Below are 14,820 nucleotides of genomic sequence, written 5' to 3'. Positions count from 1 at the left end.
ATTTAGAACAGTTAAAAACACAAACAATGTGCAAAAGGGAAATAACTCCATTCGTAAACAATATAGATTGTTAGCTGAAATTTCTTTATTACGTAATATTATCACTTGTTCTTTTATATGGTTTTGAGCTTTTGTTGAACTAAAATGATGATATGAGAGAGGTGAAACTTGAAAACCTCCCACAGAAACATGAATTCATACAACCTGTTCAGTCCTGCTATAATATTCAAATTATCTTTCCTTACGGTTTAAATTGTATTGAAAATCGTATTAAAACATTATACACGTTTCCAATTCTCATGGTCTAAAATGTCTATGGGGTCATTTTTCCGGCATTCGTTAGGAATTATGGGTAAGACTAATAACGTCATTTTCGTAAATATTTGGCGTCATAATTATGTTGACTATTTGAGCAAATCCTAGCTTGGAAAAATGCTATGATCAGCTTCAGTCGAAGCTACCGGATGTTTGGTTTGGTTTTCAATCGCATTTACATTAATCCCTAACAGTATAAAAAATCCAGTTGCCCTTATGTTATTTTTTAGCTCTTGAATGAAGGCGCAAAAACGGAAATTGACATTTTTTCAAGCCATAAGTAGAGTAGACCCAACTGATAACAACAACAGTTCCGTTTTCTTCTGACGCGTATCAAAACCAAATAAAGGAAACAAATTAGCAGTGCATATAATGATAATGTTCAAGTTGGCTATCTATTGATAAAATGATAATCACTTACGGAACGTCCTTAGTTAGTTGACTAAATATTCTTGAAACTTCTACCAGATAATTTGATAAATATCGAAAGCAAGCGAATGTTTGATATATTAAAACATAAAGAGGAGATCTGCATGCCACCAAGCACATCCAAGAATGTGATTGGTTATTGATCTGGCGTTCCATAGCTTTTAGGCTCTGTAGCTCCGAACAGCGAAGCAAAGTGGCGAGAATTTTCGTCAAAGGAAACTTTGATTCGATATAACAACAGAAATAAGACGATGATTACATGTATGTAACTTATAAACAAAAATAGCCATGGAAATTTATCTTGGCGTATTCAAAATGCCTCTTATCTTAAAAAAGGAATATCTACTAACATTTTGATCACATCTTTATTGTATTAAAGTATTGTATTAATTAACAAATTTAGAAGGGCGTCAAAAGTCTGAAATGCAACTGACAATTAATCGTTAAGTGTTAAAGAGTAATCAAGTGAACCAAGGTTCTAGCCATAATCAAAAGAATGCAATCCAGGGACAAAGACCAGACATGGAAAACAGACATTTACAACAAAGAACATAAAGTAACTAAAATCATACATACAAAGTGGACCTGGTGCACCGGTAGGGTAAGCGTCCTCTGCTTTTATAGAAACACCCGTCGAAATGCTCATAAAAAGTCAAGTCCGGGGTAGACAAACGAGGAAAGGAAAACTATGACATGTTGAATAAATCAGTTTTCATGGTGCAGATAAAAGTGTTAATTGTGAAATTCGGAGGCTTATAATTTTATATGTGAAGGTTTTTTTCCAATGTAACTGTGATTTTGCAAGTTTTGTTTCAAATATGGAATTGAAAAAATTAAAGAACAACCCCATTTTCGTTACACTTGAGGTCCACAGGAACCTGAATTGCGCACCTGGAAACCAACGTTGCTTTGGTTGGCTGATTTAATAATTTTCTGCAATATGCTATCTGATAGATCAATCCTAGTCTGACCTTTGTTGTAAAGAATACTATGGAACAATATCACAGTTATTCAATATACTTTACTAAAATGTAAGTAACTAAAAGTTTCGACCCATTTTTCAGTCCCTAATTAAAAAGAGATTGCGGTCCAATCCTCCGAAATCAATTCTCTTTTTATGTTTTGGGTTGTAACCTTGTTTTTAGATTTTGTAAAGATAACCGAACAACAACAACAAAAATTCTATAGACGACAACTCACTAAAGACGACGACAGCCCAATAAAATAATATGACCACTATTTTTTTAGCACATTTAAAAATGCTGCATCGTTCACCTGGTTGATCTATACCAGTGTTGTACAAACTACTCTCAAACATGTACACAAATTTTGGTAAGAATCTTTTATTCAGAGAAATATTAAATAAAGAACCACGATAAGTTGAAGAAAAAAATAATCAAATCAACATGAATCAACATATTTCAACAGCATCATTTTTTGATAATGTCATGCTGAACACTTTTAACTCAAGTCAGAATGTCTAAATAGAATGATTTTTTTTCAGGTATTTTGGGGGAAAATGTTGTTTGACACCTTCTGTTTATTTCAAGAAACGGTATCCATTTTTGTTTCAACCGATTGATAATGCTCACATCATTTTGTGCTTGATACCCTATAGAACATGTATATACCCAGATTGGTAGATTATATTTTATTGTTCCAAGGTTAATGATTTTTAGACAAAATAGAAGAAAGACGTTAACTCCACCATGGATCAACAGAATTTCACAAAAATTTCAATATGAAAAGATTTTATCTTGCTCAATGCATTTATTATGTCATGCTTTGTCTATTCCAATGGCGGTGAGATATTATACAAAACAAACTGTCGAAGACCACATTGGTTAATTGTTTAGTTACTACGGCCATGTTTGTCAGTTAATACAAAAATTCCACATTCTTGTGGTAAGAAATCATTATAAGGTTGGTTTCAATTGTTCACATAGTTTCAGAAGTGAAGATTCAGCAAAATCACAACAAATAGCATAAAAACTGTCATAAAATTGCTATTTAATGGGCTATTTCTTCATGAAGTGCTATCTGATTGTTACTGAAATTTCGACTCATGGACGTTCTTGTTTTCTATATGATAATTCAGTGAAACATTTAGAGCTTACCGCAATATTTTCATGTAAATAATAAAACTGTTAAGAAAACAGATATCAAATGCAAAAATATATCATTGAGTCGACTTGAAATTGTCAACTTCAATTTTTCAGGTAGGAAGATTTTATCAAACTAAAATGCCTATGACGTCTTAGTTTTCTTCTTTCTGTGGTTTTGAAATATAGACGCACATGCAGTGTTATACACCCGTGGTATATCTTTAGTAACATTGATCATGTTTTCTATTGATTAAGTGAGCTTCGAAATTGCATATCCTCAGATCATCAGATTCATTTTTCGAATGTGTTCGGATTATAATATGTCCTGATGCAGTCTTTTCGAGGCCGAGACCCACATTAGTTCTATTCGTGTTACTATCAAAGTGGTTATGAACCTACATGGAACACATAGTCGGTTATAATGAAATAACGCTTATATCAAAATATACCTGCAATCTGTCACAGTGTAAATAAAATCAAGTCGGCGAATCGTACTAATTATAACTTCGTATTATATATATATATATATCTGCATAAAGAAATATACGAAAAGACTGCAAAAAGAAACTTTTACATTAAGATTGCAGATCTATACTTATTATATTATTATAAAATCAGAGAAAAGACTTGTAGTTTACCTTTAACAGATTTATTCAAGCAGTGGACGATTAAGCTTTTCTGATAGTACAGAGGAAATATGACGTTGTTTGTATTGTTACTACAGTTAAGTTTCATGGCATCTTCGTTAACAAGTAAGTGACATTCATAACAATATATCGGTGAGGCTTACATCAAGACTTTTAAAATATTTATTCTAAATTTAGCTGTATCTATCTAACACAAAAACATGTGTTTCATCACACAATAAGCCAATACATCAATACAATATATCACTGGCACTGGTTAGAGAATAAATCTACATCGATTGTTCGTGTATTTCCTGACGGTATTGATTGGAAAACTTTGAAGTAATTTTAACGATTAAACAAAAGCTTAATATTGAACACTTTTGTTCTAAACGAGTATTTTTTTTAAACGACAGTCCTTTTTTTTTTTTAAACACAACACTTTAGTTATTGTTAGACATTAATACCACAGTAAATCTTGTGGCCCAAGTTTTTTTCTATCGATTTATTTGGGTTTTTTGTGGGGGTGGGGGTGTTGACAGGAAAATGGCGGACAGAATTGAATAATGACCAAAAAAATAATCGTTTCAAACTAAGTTGGGATGCATAATTGAAAATACCAATTAGACCGACAAATATAACTATGAAGGTTGATTTCTTATGTACTAATGTATCTGGTTGGAGTTCGAATATAAATCAATGCATTATTAATTGATTTTACAGTGTCTCTGTTTGATCAGTTTAAGCATGGTCAAGTTGTACATCCTCCAGAACAACGTAAGAATTAAATTTTTAATTATAGAACGACATAAGATTGTTATTGTTAAACAAAACTCAACAGCGGCGCACACAGCTTTAAGGAAGGAAAAAAGCATATTGATATGCCTTATTGCAATTTATTTATAAAAACAAGAATATTAATATGAAAACTACAAAATAAATGTCTACAAAAGAGAAAGAGTAATTAAGGGAAATCAACAGAATGTAATCCAGGGACAAAAACCAGACATGGAAAACAGACAAACACAAGAAAGAACATAAAGTAACTAAAATCATACATACAAAGTAAAAAAGTAATTAAGCAAGTCGGACGCCACTAAAAGCTGGGATCATGTACCAGGTGCACCGATAGGGTAAGCGTCCTCGGCTTTTCTAGAAACACCCGCCGAGTTGCTCATAAAAAGTTCAGTCCAGGGTAGACGAAAGGGGAAAGGAAAACTATGACACGTTGAACAAATCAGTTCTCATGGTACAGATGGATTCACTGTAACGATCCACGAGGTCATCATAACGACCATAAAACTTCTGTAGTGATGACTTCAATCTTGTAGCAACAACGACCTGTTCCAGAAGCCTAATTGTATGAGGTCTAGCGCGATACAAAAAGTATGTGTAGTTACGGCAAGATCTGGCGCTGCTGGCTGCAAAAAATGACTGTAGTGATCATGCACAGTCAAAATATCACTGATGAAAACAAATAATTCCTACTTAAACGCTTATTTTGTTTTATTTGGTCATATTTTGACCTTATCAACCCTTAAAATGTTTATTTTGAAACATAATGTGTCTTACTCAACACCAAAAATACGTTGTTTTAAAACATCAAAGTAAATTTAGTGTTGAGAAGGATACAACATGTCTAACACTAAGTTTTCGTGCGTTTCAGTGGACACATTTTGTCTGCCAGAATGCAAAAAGAGTAGACGTAGACATTTTGTTTTAAACCAACTCTAAAATCATTGACACCGACACCGGTCATATCACTCATTATTTTGTCTGTTTATAGTGTGGAATAACGTATGAGTTGTGATATGAACACTCTATACGCAGGAGTTGAAATGGTGTTGCCACAGATGACAGAAAATTTGACAATACTGAATGAAAAGTCATCACGTTTGTCGTAAAGTTAGGTCAATAGTTTACCGTTACCATTGATCTTTAAGTATATGTCAAGATATGTGCAGATATCTCCAATGAAAGACGTTATTATAATGAACATTGTTTGGGACGGAAGCTTTTTATTTTGTTTGGTTTGTTTTTCGTTTGTTTTTTGTTTGTTTGTAGTTTTTTTGTCAATTTCTTTTTGCTTATTGAATTACCTTTACAATATGTGTTCTATTTGTTCATTCGTTTTACTAGTTATTCATTCAGGTTGTAATGATTTTGTTTTCGTCGTTGATTCTGCTAATTTGTTATTTTTATTAATATTTTGTCTAAATGCTATAAAAACAGTTCTCGTGTACTCAAATAAAATTACTCTGTTCAACGGTTATTACCAACACATGATGATTACATTTTTATAACAGTGATAATTTCATTGTCATTAAAGAATAGCGAATAAATAAATAAAAAAAATGTAAAATCAATGCAACATTGAATCTTGACGTAAAAATGACAATGTCAATACTTGTCAAGTCTCCCTAAAATGCCTCTCCATTCACAGAACCAAATCAAGCGAAATGGATTAGATTGTCATTACAATATAATATCCTTCTTTACTAGGAAAGGCATGTTTTCCAGAACCATAGTTCATTTCAAGTCATTAAGTTATTGTTCGCTACTTTACGATTTACCCATTCAATGCTTATGATTGCTTTTGTAACATATGTTCTTTAAACATCATAAAATAGATTTCAACCAATTATGAATAAGATTTTTGAGTTCAAAGCTTGACAAAATCCAAGAAATAAACCATTTTCTAGGTTAAACTTCCCTTCATAATTGATTTTTGTAGATAAAGGTAATGTAAGGCCTAATACCCAAATGAGCCCCTTATTGTTTTTTATAACTACAAGAACTGCTAACGTGAGGATGAGGCTGGTATATGTGTGGTGTTTTTTTTCGTTGGTTATAGCAGCCCTTTGTTGTGAGTTGATTTTTTATTTTATATGTATATCTCTTTTACGAATTTTATTATTCATAAATTGGTATTATGAATAATATAATGTAACTAATGTTTCGTTGCATTCATCACAGGGAAAAAATTAAATTCCCTTGAGCATGTAGTGCTGAAAAAAACCCTAGATCCCACAGCTGATATTTCAAGTTCTGAATGAGACTCTATCGAATCGGAGAACATTGAAGTCTAATCCGATGATGCCTTTGATTTCATAGTCTATTTTGTTTTTTGGGGAGTTTGATGTTTTTCGTCCTTTCTATACCTATGCACGTTAACATATAACACCTGGTGCTTTATTTCTTTGTATTTTTTCAAGTAACAAATAATGCTTGTATCATTAAATAATTAAGTCGTGACATTGCGTTTTATTATGACTTTATATTCACGTCATAAATTATATTGAGATATAAATATGCAAATCCTTATTTTAAAATGTGCATGTGTCCTTGTGGTCCTGTTTTTCTTCCTTTAATGTAATCAGTGATGTGCACAAAAAGATGCAAACTGTGCATTTTTACTTATATTAACACAATTTAAAGAGAAAAATATTACTCAGAAAAAGAATTCATGGGTCTTATTTGAATTTATTAGTGTGTACGTGAACTTAAGTACCAGTCCATATAAAATTCAGACACTGGCTATAGTAAGGTGATTCATGGTGTCATAGATCTGTACTTTTGAGAAAACTGCACTTTAACCTCCCACTAAAATCAACAAAATCAAATGAAATCAAGAACGATAACTCTTGCAATATGCCAAATTCATGTACAATCTATATAAATTTCATCTCAAAAGGGCAACCCCCAAATGAAAAAAATAAGACTGATTATGTGATCTGTAACTGATTCTGAATAGGAAATAAAAGTAAATTTGGTGGGTTTTTGAAATGCATGAATCACCTCCTGTCTGAATTTTATAAAGACTACTACTTGAATGAAAAGACACATCTCAACCTACGGTAAAAGCCCCTTTTTATAAAATCAAACATTTTTCTTTTAATCTATTTTTAAATGCATTCTCCGTCTATTTTTGTAATTGTGATTTTTTATTCATCTCTTTTTGTACAAAGTGATAATAGATTAAGAATACTAGTTGTAAGTTTTTGGAAGAATCAGGCAAAATGAGTTAAGTCAGAAACATGCATGTCAAACAACCACTGATCTAACAATATAATGTCACTCATAGATGATTTCTTTATTTGAAAAGACCGTTTTTTGTTCTCTGCGTTACTGGTTTTTTTCCAAAAATTTCGTTGTAATGTTAGAAAATTAGGTTATCTGCCCTTTATATTTTCATTTTCAGTGCTTTTCAATGAATAGCAACTCAATTCACTAATGTTATATGAAAAATCTTTTTTCTTGGTTCTAATTGTGCACATAGTCATATTAAACTTTCCAAATGGTGTTTTTTATACCATGTGTTATCCGCTACCTGATTCTTACAGATACTGACACTTGAAGGCCAAAATGTTAGAGAGTGCACAAACTCTCTCACTGCATTATCAGTAAGATATCATTTTTGAAAGAAATACTAGGCTCTCACTTTAATGCTTTTAGAAAAATGCCTAAACTATGCCATTTTACATTAGCAAACATTTTAAAGAGCCAATTCTTTGTTAGTTTGTGTGTAATTTTGTTTGTTGAATGTATGGAACAATCTAAACTTTTATCACTTATGATTAAACCGTGTTTTGCATTATCCTCCTTTTGTGATCACCTAAAACGCTGTTTTGTTCCATTGTACACGGGGTTAGGTTAGATGATCCGAGTAATATACCAGATATCGACCACTGACTACGTTTCACCATATGCCTAGTCATATTAATTCTAATGGAGTAGGGAAATGCACACTCTTACTGCTAGTGTATTATAACATTAAGTATATCATATATCTTTTTATATAGTAATGTTCTGGTGATAAGATGCTGAACTTCCCAACACCATAATAGGCTTCAAATTTATACATTATTCGTTATGGCTGTAATGTCATACCCGATACCATCCTACGGCGACCCATCATCGTATGGTAACGTGCACGTTGTATAAGTATCAAAATGAAATATAGATTTTATGTTATACTTCACATAAGAGTCGTTTTTCACTGGTGTACAGAGATGAACTATTCTGAATACCTGCAGTTTCCCGTCAAGAAACCCATTCGTCTTAACGGATATCTTGCTTAATCTTTCCGTTATGCGCTTCGCTTTTATATACCAAAATAACAGACCTAATTTGATGAAAAATGGATTTCGAAAATGTAAACAAGAAAAATGTCAGTTATATAATGGCAAATACGGAAACAAAGGAACACAACAACCTTTGTAAAGACGAAAGGAATTTTTAAGTTTCTATAACAGAAGCGTGCATCAGATCGTTTTGAGAATTTATCCAAAAATGAGCTTAACGATTTAGTATAGTATACAACATGTTGCCTGCAGTTGAGAGTGGTATACTAGAATATCACACTTCGTCTCAAGCGATATTCTTTCTTCTAAGAATCTAATAGTCTAGTATAATATCATTAGCTACTGGCAATATATTTATAATAAAGCCTCCTGACCGAGTGATCTAAAGAGTTGAACTTGAGCATTTTTTTTATATATCTCAAAACGAGCAGAAGTAATTCAAAGTTAATATTTTTTGTTGATTTAATATGATATTTATATGGTTTTTATTGTTGTTGATGTTGCTGTGAACAGCTCCACCCGATTTTCTCAAACATGCCCAGGTGAAACGGAGTATTTCTAGAAATGACAAACCAGATGTACCTCCTCCTTTCAATCAAGGTAAGTTTTTGTTTGTGAACAAAGTTTAATAATTTTTATTCATGGTATTTCAATTACTTTTTTTTACTCATTTATTACAATAACTCGATCAAACAAGCATATACTAATTCTTGATAATTCAATGAATATATTATCTTGTTCTATAGTAAAATTTAAAATTAGCTGTAAAACTTCTTCCTTTATTACGTTTAACCATTATTGTCATTCCCTGACATACATGCATGTTATAGTGATAGCAGAACGAATGGAGTATGGTGAAACGCAATAAATGAACCAACGTATAACTTTAATGTAAAACAGTAATGACACTATCTGGTACATGCAGTCATTAAGTCTTCCAACATTTGTAACTACACATTATAGCAAGATTTGAAAGGTGTTCACAATCATTTTGTCATGATGTTGTAGCCCCTTGGCCCTTGCATATACTTTACTAAGTTATTTAAGCCAAAACCAGTGTTACTTGATTGAGAAAAAATCTTCAATTCTCATGTCGATTTTACTTATTTCGTGTTTACACAATCAGTATGGTATCTTCACGTAATATTTCAGCATGCATGACACTGTTTAAAATTCAGACAGAGGGGGTTAAACATACCTCAGGATAATCAATGAAACTGTTAAAACAGAATTGTAACGTCCTAAGACAACTCTTTCTGTGTTCATTTCTTTAGATCTACTATCTGTCATGGACAATATTTGACTGGATATAAGTTATGGATGTTAATTTTCCCGTACCTTTCTGTAGTAGAACCTAACCAAGGTTTATGGGTTGAAATCTCCATTGACCAACTTTCATTTATGCTTTTATTGTCGAAGACAGTTCCCATCAGGTCCACTGAAGACAGTTCCCATCAGGCCTACTGAAGACAGTTCCCATCAGGCCCACTGAAGGATTTCCAATCAAACGATTTCTTTGATTGAGATATGTGTGACTCATTTACTTCTGTCTGGTTTTATGACAGAGCTTTACTTAAGTACTTCACCGTCTAATAATCAGGCAAAATGTGTATAAGGTGTGGTAAATGATGTAAAAATACGAAATTTTATCTGTTTGTTTGTTTGTTTGTTGGGGTTTAACGTCCGAGCAGCAATATTTCAGCTATACCCAGACGATGAACATGAAATTGATGATAAAACGAACATGAAATGACGGTGAAATGACAAAGGGATGGGACACAAGGACAATGGGGTGTAGAGTTTTGAGCACTATTTAGTCGCCTTTTACGACAAGCTTAGCGCTGCTGCAGGCCTATTCTTTTAAAATCCGGACCTGCACGGAGATTTTATTGCATTATCCAAGTATTTATACCTCACAACATCAAGAAATTACTGGTCAAAGTGTTTGTAAAGTTTGCCTTTTTAAGATATTAATAGTTCAAATTAAGTTGAAATGCACTATGGAAACATTGTGTGGAAATTTTCCCGAACTTTGTCTTTATTTAAGCAGTCAAAAAATATCTACTTCATCAAAGCTTCAGGATAAATTTAAGTAACTTTTCAGATTTTTTCTAGATGTATTTTAATATAGTTGAGGCCAAAAAAAATTGAAAAATGATGTGCTACTCATTGCCGGATTCTTACACTGAATGGTACTTAAGTACAAGCCTCTGTAGGAATAAATCTTAATATGACAAACCTAAAACATGAATACCAAAACCTTTATTTTGGTTGTTTGTCGTTGTATGACAACAGTATAATACAAAGACGGCGCTAAATCAGAATGTAAAATTAAAAGAGACGACTCATGCAACCTGATTTTATCATGACCTGTAGGGTTCTACTAAGGCACATCTGTGCACTTGAAGAATAAAAATTTTTCTCAAAAGCATTACAATAACCAAAAAATGCAGAAAAAAAACGTTCTTTTCAAGTCGCTTCATATTTGTCCTTTATTGTAAAATATTTTTTTAAACTAGTTACATATGCATTACATAAGTTTATATCCTTATGGCGTACTTTGATACTTCTGGTTGTAATAAAATCCCCATATCTACGGATATGAACTAATTAATTTAACTATCATTGTGTGCGGAGTTTATTTCATAGTTCAAGTCTTGCAAGCAATTGTTGTGGATTTTTTTCTCCATCACTAGTGACGTTGAATTTTTTTTTCATTAAAATGTTGGAAAATTGGAGTAATTATCCTTAAAAAGTTCATTTTTAATCGTTTCAATGAAATTATTACTGTTTTATAATACTGATTTGAAGAATCGTGTCTTTTCTCCTGATTCTTATGGTATAAATTGTTAACATACACCGCCAAAGTGCTCTTTATTTTTCCTCCAAGTTTCACCCCCTGGTTTATTCTTACAGAGACTGACACTTAAAATGTATTGGATGTCATTATAATTTTTCTTTATGTTTTTTTATATTTGTTTTTTTTTCAGATTCTGTAGACCAATCAAGAACAAAACGCCATGCACTAAAGGTATCAAAAAAATGTACACACACTTTTATTTACTGGAATAAAGATACAATAATAAAATAGCCAAATGTACAAAACCAGAACAAAACAAATGTAAAATTTTGAAGTTTGAAATATCATGTTAATAACGTCTTTTCTTTTTAATGGTTTGCCGTGTACACGTTTTATCGTATAGGGAGGGGTACATGTAAGTTAATGGCATTTCTATGATGGTTAAAATATGTTAACAGTGCCATTTTTTAAAATGTATTTCTAAGCAACGAACTAACGTTTAATCAACACTTTTATTAGAAAACCATTGGCGAAAGAATGTTTTACTTTGCTTAACTCAACACTGATTAATGAAAACATGTCTAGCTTTAATATTGGAAGCATATTTGAATAAGATATATATATTGTATTTTAGGAAGACCAACTAAAGATTTAAACACACCATTGGTAACGACAAACAACTACCAATTAATTCATTTTAATAAATAGTGTGGTTCAATGTTGCTTATTTATATCAAATCATTTTAATGCATTTTATACGTTCAACTGTGTAGGCACAGTTATGATGTTTTAATCCAAGATTATTGAGTGTTGAGGTTATATATACATATATATTTGACGTTTGTATATTTTTAAATTTTACTTTGTAGTCTTTAATCGGGTCAGGTAAAAATAATACTCAGATATTGATTTTATCAATGCCAATCATTAACAAATATCGCAAATTATGTTGTGTTCTTCATATGATTCAAAGCGTAACCTTTTATCAGTAGCTTAATAACCAAATACATGATCGTAGAAGATCGCTATTGCAAACAGAAATTGTATACATCTCGGAAAAGACAGTCATATCAAGCATAGAGATGTTTACCATGCGCAACACAGAGAATGGGACCAAAGTGTGCTGAAATCAATATTAAAAATTCAAGAAATTCAATAAATTTGTAGTTGAAAAAGCCAATTTTGTGCCTTTAAACAACAGTACTTTACGTTTGGATATTCTCTTTTTTTCAATGAAATAATCTATCCAATTGAGGGCTTCATGCATTTCAATATTTCAACATGCCCAGGAACTGGAAATCTCCTATCTTGAGGTCCGGAATGTATTTAACAAACATAGAAAACATTCTTGACGAAAATTATAATATTAGAACAATACTGTGAAGTGGTACTATGTTTGACTGGTTATATTATATATGTATACCCTGAATTACCATGACAAACAACACGCATTTTCCCATAATCATGACAACTAACACAAGTAATACACTGTGTAGACTATGCCTTTTTCTTTCAAAATTCTGTTCAATTGCCCGCCGAATACGCTAGACATTTATGAATATAGGGGTAACCGTGAACATGTGAAAAGTAAAAATACACGCAAAAATTTACAAACCCAAATTTGTGGACACCCACAGCATGGGTGTAGGTCCGGGTGTTAAAAGAATAGCTGGGGGCTAGGGTGCTCTGCCTACAGAGTAACTGGGATGTGTGCCCCAGGTGGTGGAATGGGGTACCCCTGGCGTTTACATGCTGGGGTTGTCAGGCTATAATACGGAAAACCTGACCGCAAACCGTAGTGGTGCACCGTGTTGGGAAAGATGCCACGTTCCTCGCACGGTAAAGAACCCTACTGCGGTATTCTCCCGGAGTGGGAACCATAGGGCTCCGCAACAGGAGGCTAAATTGTCCGACCCTACCAAACTCTCCCTATTTCCAGTGGAAATCAAAATTTGTCGACCCTATTGTCCTTGTGTCCCATCCCTTTTTCATTTCATCATCATTTCATGTTCATTTTATCATCAACTTCATGTTCATCGTCTGAATATAGCTGAAATATTGCTGCTCGGACGTTAAACCCCAACAAACAAACAAACAAATCCATCACTTCAAATGACTGCTCATATGCTTTCGTTACTTTGTATGTATGATTTAGTTACTTTATGTTCTTTGTTGTGTATGTCTGTTTTCTATGTCTGGTCTTTGTCCCTTGATTGCATTCTTTTGAATACCGTTATAACCGCCCCGTGCAGGTCCGGGTGTTAAAAGAATAGGCCTGCAGCAGCGCTAAGCTTGTCGTAAAAGGCGACTAAATAGTGCTCAGAACCCTGGCCGGGGGCTAGGGCGCTCTGCCCACAGAGTAACTGGGATGTGTGCCACAGGTGGTGGCATGGGTAACCCCTGGTGTGTTACATGCTGGGGTTGTCAGGCTATAATACGGAAATCCTGACTGCAAACCATAGTGGTGCACCGTGTTGGGAAAGATGCCACGTTCCTCGCACGTTAAAGAACCCTACTGTGGTATTCTCCTGAAATAGGAACCATAGGGCTCCGCCACAGGAGGCCAAATTCCCCGAGCTTACCCACCTCTCCCTATTTCCAGTGGCAACCAAATTAGTCGACCCCATTGTCCTTGTGTCCCATCCCTTTTTCATTTCATCATCATTTCATGTTCATTTTATCGTCAATTTCATGTTCATTGTCTGAATATGGCTGAAACATTGCTGCTCGGACGTTAAACCCCAACAAACAAACAAATAAAGAAACCGCTATAACCTTGGTTCTCTTGATTACTCTTTGACTACAACGATGACGAACCGGATTGTTCCATATCAACATATGGAATTAAAAATTGCAAAACATGCAACATTCTTATAACCGACTATTACTTTTCCAGTTCCCTTACAGACAAAACCATCCATACAATAATCACGATGACTTAAGTTGCAAATCAACAAACTTGATATATGGATTAGAATGCAACTTATGTGGTTTAGTATATGTCGGAGAAACGCAAGAACGATTAAACAAAAGAATGTGCGGTCATCGTTCGGGAATTAACACCACCAAATTCCCGACAGTTTATCAACACTTTAATCAACAACGTCGATACTCTCTATGAAATTTCGTATTTTAGAAAAAAAAAATAGCATCCTACGATCAGTCACGTTTTACGTAAAAACTATCGTAGGGAACGCGAGGTGTACTGGATACGCAGACTAGGTACTACAATACCTTACGGATGCAATGACAACATCAAAAGTATAGGAAACCTTTCAAGCCAATATAACAATAGCATAAATGTGATGAAAAACGATCATTTCTTCCACTACCGTTTGTCAACAAAAGTATAGATGCAATTAATTTGGCTAACATCCTCCATCACAAAAAACGTCACCAACAAAATTCCCCCATATTTCAAAGTCAAATCCATACCAATCATTTCATATTCCTTCCTATAC

At 33.2% G+C, this 14,820-nt stretch overlaps 1 long non-coding RNA gene across 1 annotated transcript; it reads left to right on the top strand.

Annotated features, from left to right (window-relative positions):
- Positions 1 to 3,442: 3,442 nt before the first annotated feature.
- LOC148603390 (uncharacterized) lies at positions 3,443 to 12,077 on the top strand. Its single transcript, XR_015916826.1, has 5 exons — positions 3,443 to 3,601; positions 4,199 to 4,252; positions 9,073 to 9,159; positions 11,550 to 11,590; positions 11,994 to 12,077. It is a non-coding gene; the product is annotated as an uncharacterized LOC148603390 (long non-coding RNA).
- The last annotated feature ends 2,743 nt before the right edge of the window (positions 12,078 to 14,820 follow it).

This window comes from Perna viridis, chromosome 11 (genome assembly GCF_037379345.1).
Source record: "Perna viridis isolate PV_CMFRI_1.1 ecotype Kerala chromosome 11, ASM3737934v1, whole genome shotgun sequence".
Classification (NCBI taxonomy): Eukaryota; Metazoa; Mollusca; class Bivalvia; order Mytilida; family Mytilidae; genus Perna; species Perna viridis.
The sequence above is the reverse complement of the archived record's forward strand: the minus strand, read 5'-3'. Positions and strand labels throughout refer to the sequence as shown.